At 39.3% G+C, this 17,169-nt stretch overlaps 1 protein-coding gene across 4 annotated transcripts in view; it reads right to left on the bottom strand.

The window, feature by feature from the left end:
* Positions 1-17,169, bottom strand: part of ADGRV1 (adhesion G protein-coupled receptor V1) — a 556,802-nt gene that overhangs the window by 49,354 nt on the left and 490,279 nt on the right. The window lies entirely within an intron of this gene.

The following is a 17,169-nucleotide window of genomic DNA, read 5'->3' as shown; positions in this document are numbered from 1 at the left end:
TCTATTTTTAATTTTTTGAGGAACCTCCATACTGTTTTCCAGAATGGCTGCACCAGCCAAAAGTAGAAATTTTAAAAAGAAAAATTAGTCACTTACAAAGTCAATTGGTCCAGCCCTGGTTACTTCACCAATAAGATGAAGTAGTTGATTTAAGGTCACTTAGTCAGTGAGAATGTGATAGAATGATAAAAATACTTTGGTGTCCACGAATGATCCAAGTTGTAGGGAAAGGGGCAAAAAAGGCAAAATATGTCATGGGAGACAGAAATCCAGAGAAGCGGGAAACAGAGGTTAGACAGGGTCTGGTGACAGCTGTAAATGGAAGAAGGGAATTACAAGTGTAATTGGATGCCAGTAGAGAGAAGTAGAGGATCTCTCAGAATTCTGGATGTAGAGAATGAGAGATCCTCTTGCTAGATCTTCAGAAGATATGTGTAAAAGAATGAACAGTACTGGAATGAATCCCATGTATGGGATGGGTAGTAGTTGCAGCCAGGGAGGATTGTTGGAAAATTCAGAGGGATGAGCATAGCAGTGCTGTGAGGAGTATAGTGCAACAGAACTAGCCTCCTCCTCTCAGGTCCACAAAGGGAAACAGCAGATAGAAACAGTGTTAGTGTGCGCCTGGGTGGCTCAGTCGGTTAAGCGACTTTGGCTCCAGTCATGATCTTGGGGTTGGAGCACTGGGCTCTGTGCTGACAACTGGGAACCTGCAGCCTGCTTCATATTCTGTGTCTCCCTCTCTCTGCCCCTCCCCCACTTGCACTGGGTCTCTGTTCCTCAAAAATAGATAACATTAAAAAAAAAACAAATACTGTCAGTGAGCATTAAGATCAGGAGTATATACCATTTTGCTAATTCATACAGATTAACGAACCCATTTGGTGATTCAAATAAAGCCAGATTTCAACCAGATTTTATATTTGGTTTTTCCTCATTTTTGCATTAAAAACATGCATTCCATGTTGAAAGAGAAGAACACAGATGAAATTAAGTATAAAGGACTGGTGAAATGTGGTTTTGTTTTGGTAGAGATGACCTTTCTGTTTCTCTGACTCTACTTTTCCTAATAAAATATTTGATTCACATGGTTTACAGGCAAAAAAAACCCAACAACAACAACGACAACAAAAAACCCCACAACACAACAAAACAAAAAACCGTTGTGGACTCTATCCAAAGAATAAAGTACTAAATTATAGTGTACTAAAAGAAACCAACAAGTTGCAAAGCACTGTGGCTTGTATCACTTATACGTAAATAACAACATATTGAAGCATGGGAAAAAAAGACAAAAGTGGATTTTACAAGCATGCGAAACATACAAAACTTTGGGTGATAAATACAGCAAGTCCCGAAAATTTGCAGCAATGATTCAGAGGCACCCATTCTTCAAGAGATCTCTTGCACTTGCAGATCCTATCTACATTATGGTCTTCTAACATTTTTCTGATTTATTTTTTGAAGAGGAGCTCATGGGTAAAGAAAAGAATGGGGAAGAGGTTCTAGTACAGAATCTATAGTCAACTATTGTAGCCAATCTTGGTTTACTTGTAGCATTTTATTTCATTTTACTGAAGACTGCACACACTAAAGGCATATTGCCACATATGAAGAGACATCCAAACACTATCATAGGTCAGCATGTACTCACAAATAAAACATAATTCTCAAAAGTGTATCACAGGAATACAATATGATATTGAAAAGTCTCCACAGGGATGACTACTTAAATTTGTTTCAAGCATAAACATTTCTAAAAGATACTGAGAAATGTAAAGGTATCATTGTTAATAATAGGAAAAATAATATAAATTAACTTGTTACTAATACAGTATTGTTACAATAAAATAACAAAGAAGCAGATTCTTCCTGGGCTCAGAAATGCTAGACCAAATTTAAAAAAAAAATTTTTTTTTAATGCTTATTTACTTTTGAGAGAGAGAAACAGAGTGTGAGCAGTGGAGGGGCAGAGAGAGAGGGAGACATAGAATCCTAAGCAGGACCCAGGCTCTGAGCTGTCAGTGCAGAGCCTGATGAGGGGCTCGAACTCATGAACTGTGAGATCATGACCTGAGCTGAAGTCAGACCCTTAACTGACTGAGCCACCCAGGTGCCCCCCTGGACCAAATTTTCATACTTAGGATGAGCACTGAAAAGGGAGACATCCCTGTATAACCTCCCTTTTATTTTTACAGTGATTCCTCATGAAAGTGAGTAACTTAAAAGCATATCATCTGTGATCAAGTAGCATCTATAACTCTTATAAAATTTATTTACTAAGACTATTGCCCCTCCAACTCACTGTACTAGGTCTGGTTACCCCATGACCTGTTATTCTGCCAAGCCTTGAAGGGGAAAAGTATAGGAGGGCTTTTTGATGAAAAAAATCATAGGTACATTTATTCAGTTTTGATTTGCGTCTTTTAAATCTTCATTTTAAAAAGAAAAATTTCCTGGGTGCCTGGGTGGCTCAGTTGGTTGAGTGTCTGACTTCAGGTCAGGTCATGATCTCACGGCTAATGAGTTTGAGCCCCATGTCAGGCAGGCTGCTGTCAGTGCAGAGCCTGCTTCAGATCCTCTGGCCCCCTCTCTCTCTGCCCTTCCCCCACTCCTGCTCTCTCTATCTCAAAAATAACTATTTTTTAAAAATTAAAAAATTTTAAAAATTAAAAAAAAAACTATTTAAAAAAAAATTAAAAAAAAATTCCTTTGAAAAGCTTCCTCTCAGTAAATGATCAGGTCAGTACTACAGTTGTAATAATCAGGACCTACAATTCTAGTAAGTTTTTTTCTACACTATTCCACTGGAGTTTCTCTAATGCTTGTAGTGCTGAAGACGGAGGTGGATATTCAGTGATGAACAAATCTTCAGTACAAAATGCTGCAACCACATCAACCAACGAGAGGCTGCATACATACTTGACAGGGAGAGAAACCAGGCAAGCAAAAGGGAGACAATGTCAAGTACCAATGTCCTCACTTCATTTTAGGAGACCTAGGCACATTGAGGACAATTGCCTCCTGGATTGATCACAGCCAGTGAATACGAAGTTCTCCTTCTCTTTTTCTGTAATTCCATCGTTTCAGATCACCTGCCTAGCCCCAATTAGAGCTAAGTTTACTATGTCTTTGTCTTCACACAGGAACAATCAATTAAGTGGAGGCACATAAAGCTAGACACTTTGAATATTTTCTTAGAAAAGGTGAACTGGACTGTGCATTTGCTGCCATGTTTAAACTCAGTTGATACTCACTGGAAGGCAATGTGTGTTACAGACTTCAGAGAACAGTGGAGTTCACGGGTGAGAGTGTTACCAGAGGTTTAGAAACTCACTCTATCTGGTCTGTTTAGCTCAATGCATATGGCCTCTGGGTCTGCTTGGAACAGACATCCGGATTCCTAGATGCTTAGAGCCTGGGCCGTGCAATCCAATGCTTGATTTCCTCCAGCCCTGTCTTAGTGTGTAAGTGTGTCTCCTACACAGGTTTCTGTCCAAGAAGGTCTATGCAGTATTTAAAAAGACAGACGAAGCAATTGATCTAGGTGGAAGGCAGTTCAGTTGCAGCAGTGGCTGGAAGTATAGGCTTTAGAGAGTGGAGGGGACAGTGACACACAGGAAGAAAAGGCAGAAAGGATGGATATAAGGGAGCCACAGACATAACTTCACACTTTTTTTTTTAAAGTTTATTTATTTATTTTGAGAGAGACAGAGAAGGTGTGAACAGGGGAGGGGCAGAGAGAGGGGGAGAATCTCCAGCAGGCTCTGCACTGTGAGCACAGAGCCCAATGTGGGGCTTGACCTCAAGAAACTGTGAGACCATGACCTGAGCTGAAATCAATAGACAGACCCTTAAACTGACTGAGCTACCCAAGCGCCCACCTCCACACGTTTTTTGTTTTTTTGTTTTTTACCTTTTCCTGCCTTTAGGGATAGGAGTCACATTTTTTGTTTCCATTTCTGTTCTCTCAGTCCTTACAAATGTTCTCAGCAAGCAACAGGAATGTGACTTGCTAACTTGACTCTATGCTTAAGGTCACTTCTATTAAAACTGGCTACATTAGAGAACTAGGGAAATGAAGGATATAAGAACCTATGGGGAGAATATTCACTGTGGAACTCTCTGTCTCATCTGGAGCCTGCTGGATGTTGCCGCTGCCCTCCAGTTCCCTCAATAAAGAACTTCAGCTAAGCCAAAGACAGACTGTTCTCTAGGAGAATGTGACTTTGTAATGGGCATCAATGCTAAAGTAAAGGAACATTTACTGCAATGCGTTAGTTTTTATAAGTGAAAGGTAACTAAATAACAATTCATGTTAATTATGGTTATTATGCATTAATTTAATGTTTATTAATTCACAAGACAGAGATACAGACAGATAGACAGAGCATGAGTGGGAGTGGGGCAGAGAGAGACAGGGAGACACAGAATCTGAAGCAGGCTCCAGGCTCTGAGCTGTCAACACAGAGCCCAACCTGGGACTCAAACTCACGAACTACAAGATCATGACCTGAGCCGAAGTCGGATGCTTAACCAACTGAGCCACCCAGAATGCATTTTAATTCATCTTGCTTGTTAATACATTTTAAGTCAGCAAAAATTTTAAGTTAATAGGCATTTGTTGAATAGCTACTATAAGACAGCCTTCTGCTGAGATGCCGTGGGATAAGTAAGCAAGAGGTCCTATGGTCTTCGAGCATTGCAAAGCCTAGTAGGGGAACTGATCATAGTACACAGGATCCCAGCTCATGACTTACTGGGAGTGTGATCTTGCCTAAGTTACTCAATTTCTCTAAGCCTCTGTCTCTCCGTATGTAAAAAGGCAAGAATAACAGTCCTTACTTTACAGGATTGTTGTAAAAATTAAATGATAGAAGTACAGTTCCACATAATAAGCACTCAATAAATACTAGCTGTTATTGTTCTGATTTTTTTTGAGTTTTTAAAATTTATTTTGAGAAAGAGAGTGAGCATGAGACAGGAGAGGCAGGGAGAGAGGGAGACAGAATCCCGCGCAGGCTCCACTGCCAGCGCAGAGCCTGATGCGGGGCTTGAATCCACGAACCGTGAGATCATGACCCAAGCTGGGTTCAAGAGTCAGAGGCTTAACCAACTGAGCCACCTGGGTGCCCCTATTGTTTTGATTTTTATTATAATAGATATTCAGCATAGACGCATGGGAATGTGTCATCTAACATATACATTCACAAATACATTTCAGAGAGATTAATGCTCTTCAGTGAATGAATACAAAATTTCCAGTGTTATGATATTGGCTCAAACAATAAGGTAAAAATGTATATAATCTACCATATCACTCCTTTATAATAAGAGTTCCAAAATGTTACAGAACAAAGGACAAAATATAACTAATAGATTTTATGTCTACATCATACTTATATAGTATCTAAACACTGGGGATTGTAGCCAAATAAGATCACTGAGATGGCAGCTTAGTGAACGTGGCCTGTGACATCATCATCATTCTAAACTGACTGAATAATCAGCAATTACAGAAACGCTGCTGATTTCAGAGATATGCTATGAAGATCTGAAGCTCAGGATTTCTGTTTATGTGAAAATAATCTTAGAGGCGTCTGGGTGGCTGGGTTGGTTGAGTGTCTAACTTTGGCTCAGGTAATGATCTCAGAGTAAGTTTGAGCCCCGCATCGGGGCTCCCTGCTGTCGGTGCAGAGCCCTCTTCGGTCCCCCTCTCTCTGCCCCTCTCTAGCAAGCATGCATGAGCGCTCTCTCTCACTCTCTCTCTCAAAAATAGATAAACATTAAAAAAAAGAGAGAGAGAGAGAGAGACAGAAGAATCTTAAACTAAATGCAGGTATCACCTTAGGGGCAGGAGAAAAATAGTTAACATTACTAAGCACCTATTACGTGCTAAAAACTTAAGATATTTTTTGTTGATTTCCACAGATGCCTTCTAAAGTTAAGGAGAAGTATCCATCCCCCTTTTCAGAAAAAGTAAAGAACGTGCCAAAAATCACAAAACTAAAAATTAGTAGGACAGTATATGTACTCCAAAGTCTTTTAATGCCATTATTTTATGTAATTTCTCAAGCTGGAGAATGCTATTTAAAATACTGCAGAGGAAAACAGTAACAGAGAATTGTTTTATTCTAAAGGATGAAGACTGAATTTCCTGGATCTGTTCATCTAAAAAGATTTTTCAAAAACTTAGGTTTGTATGTGAATTCATGCCATTTAAAACTTTTTTCATCAAGATTTTAGTTGGCATTTTTTAAATCCACATTTTAAGAAGGTAGTCCTATTTCCTAGAGCAGTAACTTTCTGGAACATGCAGCCTTTAGTTTCTCTTCGGTGTGGATTATGTTTTTCTTTGGTTTATTTCAGTTTGCTGAAATAGGTGGGAAGATCTTGTTCTGTGTGTGTGTGCACACATGTGTGTGACATATAAAACATAAAGTACCCTCTTCATCAGCTGACCTTAAGAAGTTCCAGGCACAGGGGCCCCTGGCTGGCTCATGTGGACGACCATGCAACTCTTATCTCAGGGTTGTACATTCGAGTCCCACACTGGGTACAGAGATTACTAAAACAAATAAACTTAAAAAAAAGTTCCAGGTAGACATCTTCATTGGTGTTCCCAGGAGCACCAGCACAGTGCATATGTCTTATAAGGTCACCCACTCCACATCTGAGGACTTGCAGTGGCTCCAAATATCTTTACTTATCAACACGCGTTCAGTTTACGCTAAAAATTTATTAGATACTTGTTGAAATAAATTTATGGGGATTTTTGCTCCTGACTTTGATGGATTTTATATCAGATTAACCCTCACTGAGTGGAATTCTACAAGCTGGAGAAAACACTTTCAAACACACATGTACAATAATAAAACAACAACACAGACAGTAACAAAAGAGCAGATGAAAGTCATCCGAACAGCTAGTACTTGAGGAGCCAAGATCTTGTACAGAAGCAAAATCCATACAGCAGGGAGCCCTCCATTCACTGCCCCCCCCCCCCCCCCCCCCCCCCCCCCCCCCCCCCGCCTTTTTCTTTCTTTAGGGAATTTTCCAATTCAAAGCGAGATGCCTAGAGGCAGAACAGGAAGTTGCAGCCTGGGACCTGCTGCAATCTGAGCAGGTTGGGGAGACGAAAAAATAGGGTACAAATCTACTAAGGCAATCAGGACTTGAGGGGCCAAGATTCTGAAGCAAAAGAGAACTATAAAGGCATTTGCCACTTGCAAAGCTGACTTTGTGTGGGAGGAAAGGTTAGGAAACTACTGGAATCCAGCTGCTTCCAAGGCTAAAAAGCTAAGCAGAGAATTCAGCAGTCTCACCGCACCAGAGAACGAAGAAATGGAGTCCAAAGATTGCCATGCAGGAACGAGTTCCAGTTAATACAGTAGGTTTTCAGTTGAGCCACTTGGATCCCCCAAACTTTTACTTTGCCCCAAGGGAGGGGGCAAACTATAAATAGATTAGCCACAAAGCCTGAAAGCCAGGTTCTGTTGGACCCTGGGGAATTTTCCCTGGAAAATCTTTTGTTTGGCCCACACCCTGTTTGCTTTTTTCATTTGCATGCTTTTCAGAAGGGTCTGAACTCTCCAGTTATACACTCCCCACCAAACCCTAGATAGTCTCACAGTAAGCTTACATCACTCACGTGAGTTACCTGTTTGGACCTGAAGGCGTGTGCTACACATTTAAAAGCAGATCAGTGACTACAGCAGATTCGTGTCACAAAATAAGCATTGTGATGATGGACACAGGGGAACTATGGCACCTGTATATAGGGAATACCTCTGTGTGAGTGGATGAGATCATTCAGTGATCAATCAGTGGCTTAAGAGAGGATTTAAAGGCTAAGTTTACTAATCTCTTTTTGGCCTCTCATTTGTCTTTATGTGGTTCTGGAGATAACCATTTCTTTTGCCCATTTATTCTTTTATAATATTTTGTATTTATAAATCATGTACTTTATACATTATATTTTGTACATATATTTTTATATCATCTCTAGCATAAAATTCAGGGCATTTTTGGATTTTACCTCCATTTGGAAAGTAGGTAACTAAACCTTGCAGGTGTCAAGTCTTTTGGTACAACAGAGGTTTTAAGACATTTGGGGCATCTGGGTGGCTCAGTCAGTTAAGTGTCTGACTTCGGCTCAGGTCATGATCTCACAGTTCGTGGGTTTGGGCCCCACATCAGACTCTGTACTGACAGCTCAGAGCCTGGAGCCTGCTTCTATTCTGTCTCTCTCTCTCTCTCTCTCTCTCTCTCTCTCTGCCCCTCCCCTGTTCGCGTTCTGTCTCCCTCTCTCTGTCAAAAATAAATAAACATTAAAAAAATTAAAAAAAAAAAAGACACTTAACTGCATCCTCATTACTTTGCATCTGGCAGCTCAGCATTGAATTTTACCATAACATATACATATAAAATGTATTTACAAAAATATACATTGATCCCATCCCAATATTTGAGTAATACAAGAGATAAGAATAAAATTTTACATCCTGGAAAAATAACCTAAGGCAAAGAATCTGAATGACCAGGGGAAATATGGCTCCAAATGTTAACTGCTGGCTGTGTTCTCCCAAAACTGTTTTAACAAAAGGGGGTATGTGGCTTGTTTACTCTAATTCTTGTGGCATTGTGATTTCAAGGATCAGAGGAGTGCTAGATCTTTTCACTGGTGAGATAAGGGCCCTGCAAGTCAGGAGGGCATGCTATATGGTTGAAATGCAAAAAATGTGATCAGAAAGGGCACGGAAAAAGTTCTGAAATGGAAATATTAGGGCAGGAGAAATGGAGGCAGCTGTTTTGCAAGGATGAAGCCAGGTGTCAAAAGGTAGTCTATACAGTCCCTTCATTAGTAACAATGTATTCGTGGAAGATACCCACTGGCAGATCAGACCCTGACACTTTTATTTACAAAACCTAGTACAAACAAAAGTGAAAATCCTGCAGTCTGTCTCAAGAGCCCTGCCTGGCCAATCAACAGGGTAATGAGAAGGCAACGTTAGATGTTGTCATTTATTGTCAAATAGAGTTAAGAAGTTTACTATAGGAAAACAGAAAGATGATTCCCAAGCCCAGATGTTACTGAACATTAGACAGTGGTATGACCTAATCAAGACAATTTAAATACACCTCCTTGTCTTAGCTTCTGTATATTTATTTGTAAAGTTATAGAAATGTTCTGGGATGTTGAAGAGCACACCAGGCATTCATTAGTCTCTCCATCTCACGCTACAAAAGGAGTGTAGCTATTTTTTTTTTTTTCACTTAACTTGACATGGCTCTGGGACAAATCAATGAAAGAGTCCCAACCTCCCCTGGCTTCAACATGTTTATTCCAGGGTTTTCTGGGAAGATTGCTTTTCCACTCTTCATGAATAGTTCATGTGCTAGTCTCCAATGGAAACAAAGTGACATTTCTTATTACTGTTGGCTGTTGGAAAGCAATTGCAAAGAGAGTGCCTTGAAACAATTAGTCCTCTGTAACTGATTATTTAACAATGTGTATTTCCCAAGAGCTGTTTATCCTCAAAAGGAAGCAGCCAAGACTAAATATGTACTGTATCTAAGCCGACACCTGCACTGAACCCCTCTGGATGCTAAGTAGGAATTCTCACAGAAGAAAATTAAAGGAGGATTATTAATTTTCTTCTCTATTCCGTTTGCAATGAACTCTGTATGTTTCCTGAGCACAGAAACATGTTCCATTTCTTATGATACCTCAAGGACTATTTTCCTTTGGGAGAATTTCTTCATAAGAGAAGGCATTAGTTTTAAAGCTGAAATTCAATATATAATGACAAGATATACATGGAAAACAAGGAAGGAAGAAAGGACATAAGGGGAAAGAAGGAGGGAAGGAAAGAAAGAGGAGTAAGAAAATAAACACTATTTTTCTGTATTAAAAGAATATTTATGTGTTCAAAACAGTCTAGTTGGGGCACCTGGGTGGCACAGTCGGTTAAGTGTCCGACTCTTGATTTCGACTCAGATCATGACCTCACTGTTACATTCCGGGAGATGAGGCCTGGCTGTTAGTGCGAAGGCTGCTTGGAATTCTCTCTCTCCCTCTCTCTCTGCCCTCCCCTGCTCAAGCTCTCTCTCTCTCTCTGTCTCTCAAAATAAACATTAAAAAAACAAACAAACAAACAAACAAACAACCTCTAGTTACCACCAAAAAAAAACCAAAAACCAAAAAACAAAAAACCAATAAAAAAGTAAAAGAAACTGTTTCTACCTTTGAGTTACTTATTTCCCAGCCTAATGTTTAAGACATGGGGTGAGGAATAAAAATGATTTTAACCAGCTGATCTTAAATTTGAACATAGGCTATATATTTTTAGCTACAAATTCCATGTTGTAACTCCCTTCTCTGAAATAGCGAATGGTTCAAAAATTGCTAGGGAACATCTCGAGACCAGATGCTTGTATAAACGAACATGTATAAGCCAGTTACAGACACAGAGAGTCAAACAGGACTCTGAACAATGTGGTCTCATAACTCACATTCTGAGAAGTGTCATATCCCAATACTATGTAAAGTTCTGCTCCCTTGCCAGCTTATGCATTCCAAGAATGCATTTCAGTTTTTGGAAATGTTCTTATATGTATGTGAATCTTTTCCAAAAACGTGTTTTCCAGCATCTTTAAGAAGCTCATGCCTGATATTGCTGGCTACCCTTATTATCCTATATGGGATTCCCTACACATGTGAAAAAATTGTCAGTTAGTAAGGCAGCCCTAGAAGAAAATCTGAAATAAATGCTGTGTTTAAGTCTGAATCTGACTGGTTCCAGTTAAAAATAGAAAATACTTTAGAACGAAATTAAGCTAGGAGTGATATGCAAAATGTGTGATGAATGTGGCACCTACACTGACCAATCAGAATGGCTGGAGGTCTAGAGCTGGAGTTAGGATCCTGGAGGCTCCCTATCTGGCCACGCATTAACCTTTCAGCTGCTGGAAGTCTGGGGATTCTCCTAGATTAAGCCTGGGACATAGGCAAAGAGTTTAAACCCTAGCCATTTCCATATTTTAACAACTGACAGGGTTCAAGCAATGCCTAGCAGCTGAGGATAAACTCTTGCGATTGTTCCCATTATTGTTACACTGTTTGGATATACCTTGGGCTAAACAGTTTAAGAAAGCTGTGATGTATAAGTATGAACACAAATCTTAGAAATAAATTCAACTCACTTTAAAAAAAACAAAGATAATTGGATTAATGGATCAGGGAATTAAAAAAAAAATTAAATGTGGTCCCTTATGAATTTCTTGTAGACTATAGAGACATTTCGTTAGATGATAGATAACAAGGATATTCATAATAAACTGAGGTCACATCAACGAAATATCCCAGTGATTTGACAATAGCTGTCTTTGGCCTTATCCCAACTTATATCAATGAACAAGAAATTCAGAAAATACGTATAGTGGACATCTGTTACAATGGCCCACCTACCACTGTTGCCCCTCTTTTATTGATAAAAGCATCATTTCTTCTGGTGGGAATTCCATTCTATGTAGTTTTTGTGATAACAATTGAACTCCTTCTACTGATGGAGACTGCTCATGACCCAAGTATGGCCAGAGTACCTTTCACATGTGACTGGTTTCTGCATAGTCGGTGATCCAAGGTGAGGGTAATTTAAGTCTTAAAGGATTTTCCTACTGGGGAATAAGCTCCTTCCATCCTGGGGTAAGAAAGCTGATAGGAGGTGAGTCTTGCACTGGTGGTACCACCATGGTCAATAAGATATTAAGCAATAAAAATAATAGCAGACAAATTTAGAATAATTTTTCTAAACTCACTTTGCATTTGTATCCATCATGCTTTGTAAAGTACTTCATACACATTTTCTTAAAAGCTCAAATGTATTAGATGCTTGGTAGCTCAACCCTGAATCTTCAGAAAGTGATCAAGAAATTCCTGATAATATTTCAAGTGATCAAGATTCCCTTATTTATTTATTTTTATTTTTAATTATTTTTGAGACAGAAAAACAGAGCATGAGCAGGGGAGGGGCAGAGAGAGATACACATACAGAATCCTTAGCAGGCTCCAGGCTCTGAGTTGTCAGCACAGAGCCTGATGTGGGGCTTGAACCCATGTCTATGTCCATAGACATAGGAGAAGGTGTGCAACATCACTACTCATCAGGAAAATGCAGATCAAAACCACAGTTAAGATATCACCTTATACCTGTGAGAATGGTTATGATAAAAAAAAAAAAGGCAAGATATAACAAGTGTTGGAGGAGATGTGTAGAAAAAGGAACCCTCATACCCTGTTGGTGGGAATGTAAATTGGTATAGACACTGTGGAAAACACTAAGGAAGTTCTTCAAAAAATTAAAAACAGAAATCCCATATGACCCAATAAATCTACAACTAGGTATTTACCCAAAGAAAACAAAAACACTAATTTGAAAGATATAGGCACCCCTATGTTTACTGCAGCATTATTTACAATAGCCAAAATATGGAAGACTTAAGTGCCCACTGATGGACAAATGGATAAGGAAGATGTAATACTTATATACAATGAAATATTATGCAGCCTTAAAAAAGAATGAGACAGTGCCATTTGGACCTAGAGAGTATTATGCTAAGTGAAATAAGACAGAATGTGAAAGATAAATGCCATATGATTTCACTTACATGTGGAATTAAAAAAAAAAGAATAAACAAAGAAACAAAAAGCAGAACCAGACCTCTAAAAACAGAAAACAAACTGATGATTGCCAGGAGGGAAGTGGGGGTGGGAGGATAGGCATAATGAGTGAAGAGGAGTGGGAGACACAGGCTTCCAGTTATAGAATAAGTCACAGCAATAAAAGGCACAGCATGTAGAACACAGTCAATGATATCATAATAGCGTTGTATAGTGACAGTAATTACACTTATGGTCAACACAGCATAATGTGTACAGAGATGTTGAATCACTATGTTGTACACTTGAAACTAATGTAACATTGTGTGTCAACTATACTCAAAAAAAAATTTTTTTTAAAGATTTCCTTTTAAGGGTGCCTGGCTGGCTCAGTCGATGGAACATGCGACACTTGATCTTGGGTGGTAGTTCGAGCCCCCATGTTGGGGGTAGAGTTTACTTTAAAAACAAACAAACTAAAAGATTCCCTTTTTAAAATTTCATCAAACAATAAATATACAAAAATTCAGATTATTATAAAAAGATAACTTTCATCTGTTAGTCTCTGGGCACCTAATCACATAATAATAGTCTGGATAAAATAATAGTCTCTATCACATAATAATAATCTGGATAAAAAAATGAAGCAGTAATCCCCTTTGAGCAAAATACAGTAGCCAAGCATAAGATACACACTTTTGTGGGTGCAGATATTGACAAAAGCCAGTTAAAAAAAATACAAAGCCAATAAAAAATAATACTAACCACTAAGTCTTCATGGAACATACTTGGAAGATCTTACTACCATATAGCCATATTCTATAAAAATACCCAAGTTGACGACATGAGACAGTTTACAAACTAAATGAACTCCAACGAACCGTAGAGAAATCATATTTTTCAAGTGTTTCTTTTTTTAACAAAAAAATTTTTTTAACGTTTATTTATTTTTGAGACAGAGAGAAACAGAGCATGAACGGGGGAGGGGTAGGGAGGGGGAGACACAGAATCTGAAACAGGCTCCAGGCTCTGAGTGGTCAGCACAGAGCCTGACGTGGGGCGTGAACTTACGGACCTGAGCCGAAGTTGGATGCTTAACCGACTGAGCCACCCAGGCGCCCCTCAAGTATTTCTTAACAGGCATTTCTTTTAGGAATGATTAACTGAGCACTGGTACCAGGAAGGTACTGGTGTGCCAGAATGGCACATAAGCTCGTGGCTTCAAGAGTGTCACAGAGATGGAATGAAACTCATTAAATATGCGTTTGAGATGTTTTTAGTTTTTACATATACTTAGCTTTGATTAAGTTCCTCTAAGAAACAGGCCATAACAATTACGCTTATATCTCACCATGAAACATAGTTTAATGTCCAACAGTCCTCGTTTATTAGTAAACTTGCATAAGTGCTCCACAGACTTTTTCGTGTATATGTGGTTTGATAGGTGATACTGGCTACCATCTTAACCTTGAGGTTCACATTTATTTAATTGCTGGTGACTGGTTCAATCATGGATTTCAGGTGTCTAACCTCTACTGAATCCCTCCAATTTCTCTCTAAGCAGTCTGTTTCTTGACCATCTATCTTCCAACCCACCATAGTTTGCTATTTACTTTCTGCCTAGAAACTTCTCTGAACTTTTTACCACTTTTACCTCAAGCTTTCAACCCATTTTTCTCAACAAATGTCCTTGCTTCTTGACTTTCAGAGAAAAGAGAGAGCATTAGATGCAAATTCCAACTTTCCTCACTTCCAGCTTCCAAATGGTTTTCCATGTTCCTCCCTCTCTCCCTAGCCTCAGAGAGAGAAACATCTCTCCTCCCTCTATCACTTCTGTTCTTCCTGCCCTGTCCACGATCTTGCCACAGCAAAGAGTCTTTCTTTCCTCCACTTGTCAGTTTCTCCTTTTTTGTTGGTTCTTTTCACAAGAAAACAGAAACAAAAAAATCTCCTTTGAACCAACCAGCCAAACATCCTTCCTAAGCTATTACTTTCTTTATCTCTCTTTCTATACTCCATTAAACTTCTTGGATAAAAATAATTGCTCCTCATGTGAGGTACAGTACAATTGCTTAATATGTTACGCCATTTAATTAAATCACACCATAATCCTAAATAGTATGTATTCCTATTTCACAGATGAAGAAAGTAGAAAAAAATTTGTATCCATGACTCAACTAAAGTCAGCTGGATAGATTGGTGGAGTTAGGATCATGTTCACTATATCAGCAGTTCTCAAACTGTGGTCCCTAGCCTGGCTGTCTCAGCATCATCTGGGAAACCGCTAGAAAAGCAAACTTCCAGACCTGCTCAGATCTACTGTATCAGAAACTCTCGGTGTGGGGCCTGACAACCTGTGTTTCAACAAGACCTTTACATGATTTTGCTGCAAGCCACAGGTGGGGAACACTGCACTGCACCACAATGCCCCTCGGTCCTCAGCCTATTTATCTTCTCTGCTGCACTTGACAGTTAGTTAGTATTGTTTTCTTCTGAAACTTTCTTTTCTACCAGAAACTCCAAACTCTTCTATTCTAGTTCCCTTTCATTAATTATCTCTTTCTGTGGCTCTCTCCTAAAACCTAGTTACTAAATTATTATTATTATACAATTATTAACTAAAATTAACTTTACCAATGACTCCCACATCTTACCAACTCACCAACCTCACTGCGTATTTCCTAGAACCCTATGCCTGATGTGATCTTCATGTTGACTAAAGATGTTGGTACCCAGCCATTCACCTGAGCCTGGCATTTCTAAATGATGTTGCTCTCGGACACTCCACATCCCTACATTTTATTGGCTAACCAAATTCCATTAATGGTTATCTTTACAATTCTCAAACCTGTCACCTGCTCTCTATTCCCAGGTATGCTGCTGAAATATTATAGGCTGGACTATGATAGGAGCCCACCTCTAACTGGAGCTGTTCCACATTTCATTATCTTCCTAAATGTTTCCCAGTCATCCTTCTAAAAAGTAGTACAAGCAAGTCATTCCCAATCAAAATTTAAAAAATTTTAAAAACAAATCAGAGCAAAACAAATAAAAACTCCAACTTTGATGGCTTCCTACTGCTTAAAAGCTGAAGTTCAACATCCCTTCCGAAGCATGGTAACATGGCACTGAGGCCAACTTACCCTCGTCTGTCTCGGCTCCCAGCATTACCTTCCGAACTGCAAAGGCTTTCTTCTTGCCACCCTCACCCCAACTCTTCTCTAAATCTCGGCAAGATTAATCAGTTCCCTTTTGTACTGCCCAGACTAACACTGTTTCTCTGCCTGAAATACTCATCTCTAACCATACGCTCATCACTTACTTAACATTAAAGGTATTGCAAACTCAATGGCAGGTAAAGTGAATGAACGAAGTCTATCCCATGTATAATAAGATCACATGCCCCATCTAAAGGGGGAAGCATCCACTTAGGACTTGCCAATTGCTGCCAAGCAAGTACTGCTATTAAAGAAAAGCCAGAAATTCAAGTTTTTATGTGAGATTTCTCAATTTTAAAAGTTTGCAGCAAATATTAAACAATTTTTTAAAGAGTTTTTTTTTAATGTTTTATTTTTCTATTTTTGAGAACAGGGGGAGGGGCAGAGAGGGAGGGGGACAGAAGATCCGAAGCAGGCTTCGTGCGGACAGCACCGAGCCTGATGTGGGGCTTGAATTCACAAATGGTGAGATCATGACCTGAGCTGAAGTTGGGACTCTCAATGACTGAGCCACCCAGCTGCCCCCAAATATGAAACAATTTAAAACACTGTTCTGTATACCACTGTGTGTCCACCAAACAAAATACATCTGCAGGCTGCCAGTGTGGACCTCGGTGTTAGTTCCAATAGACCCCTGGAATTCAAAGCTGACCAGACAGGGCCTCTGATCTGAAGGGCTCACTTCCGGGGCTCATCTCAAATGCTAGCACTTGCAGGAGTAAACAGGTGCTTCACTCAACCCTTTTGTTTGCACAGCACCTGGCATAGTGTATTCTAACTGCTAACTGTTTACTCCCTTGAATCATCACGTTGTAAAGGAGCAGGCCTGTCCCCTCCACCCTGGGACTGTAGCACTAACACAATGTGCCAGCAGCAGGTGCTTGATGGTCTCTGTGGCTATACAGAGATGTCTACATACCTCCTTGTATCAACCTGAGGCCAAACTTTCAAGTTACTTTGTATTTTCTGTCCTTCCTAAATCCATCTTATGATTTGCTTAGGCACTGGGCTGGAAGATATGCTGTCACTAAATAATTTGTTTCCTTAAAATCCTTAAAATGAAATCAAAATATGCTTTGAGTCTCGTTTCAGTTGTATGCTGTAATCCTAATAGGTTTTTCTACTCATGTTCCTTGCAACATGGTGGTCCAAATAAGGAGTTTTTAGAGAGATCTTTGGTAAATTCAAGATATTATTTTGGTCTGGGACAGACCTTTTCACTTTGGAAAATAAGGAAAATGAGTTCATTTGTTCCATTTGTTAATTTCAGGGTGCAACTTTTTTCCATTT

This window comes from Acinonyx jubatus, chromosome A1, assembly GCF_027475565.1.
Source record: "Acinonyx jubatus isolate Ajub_Pintada_27869175 chromosome A1, VMU_Ajub_asm_v1.0, whole genome shotgun sequence".
Classification (NCBI taxonomy): domain Eukaryota; kingdom Metazoa; phylum Chordata; class Mammalia; order Carnivora; family Felidae; genus Acinonyx; species Acinonyx jubatus.
Note: the sequence above shows the minus strand (reverse complement) of the source record. Positions and strands in the feature narration are given on the sequence as shown.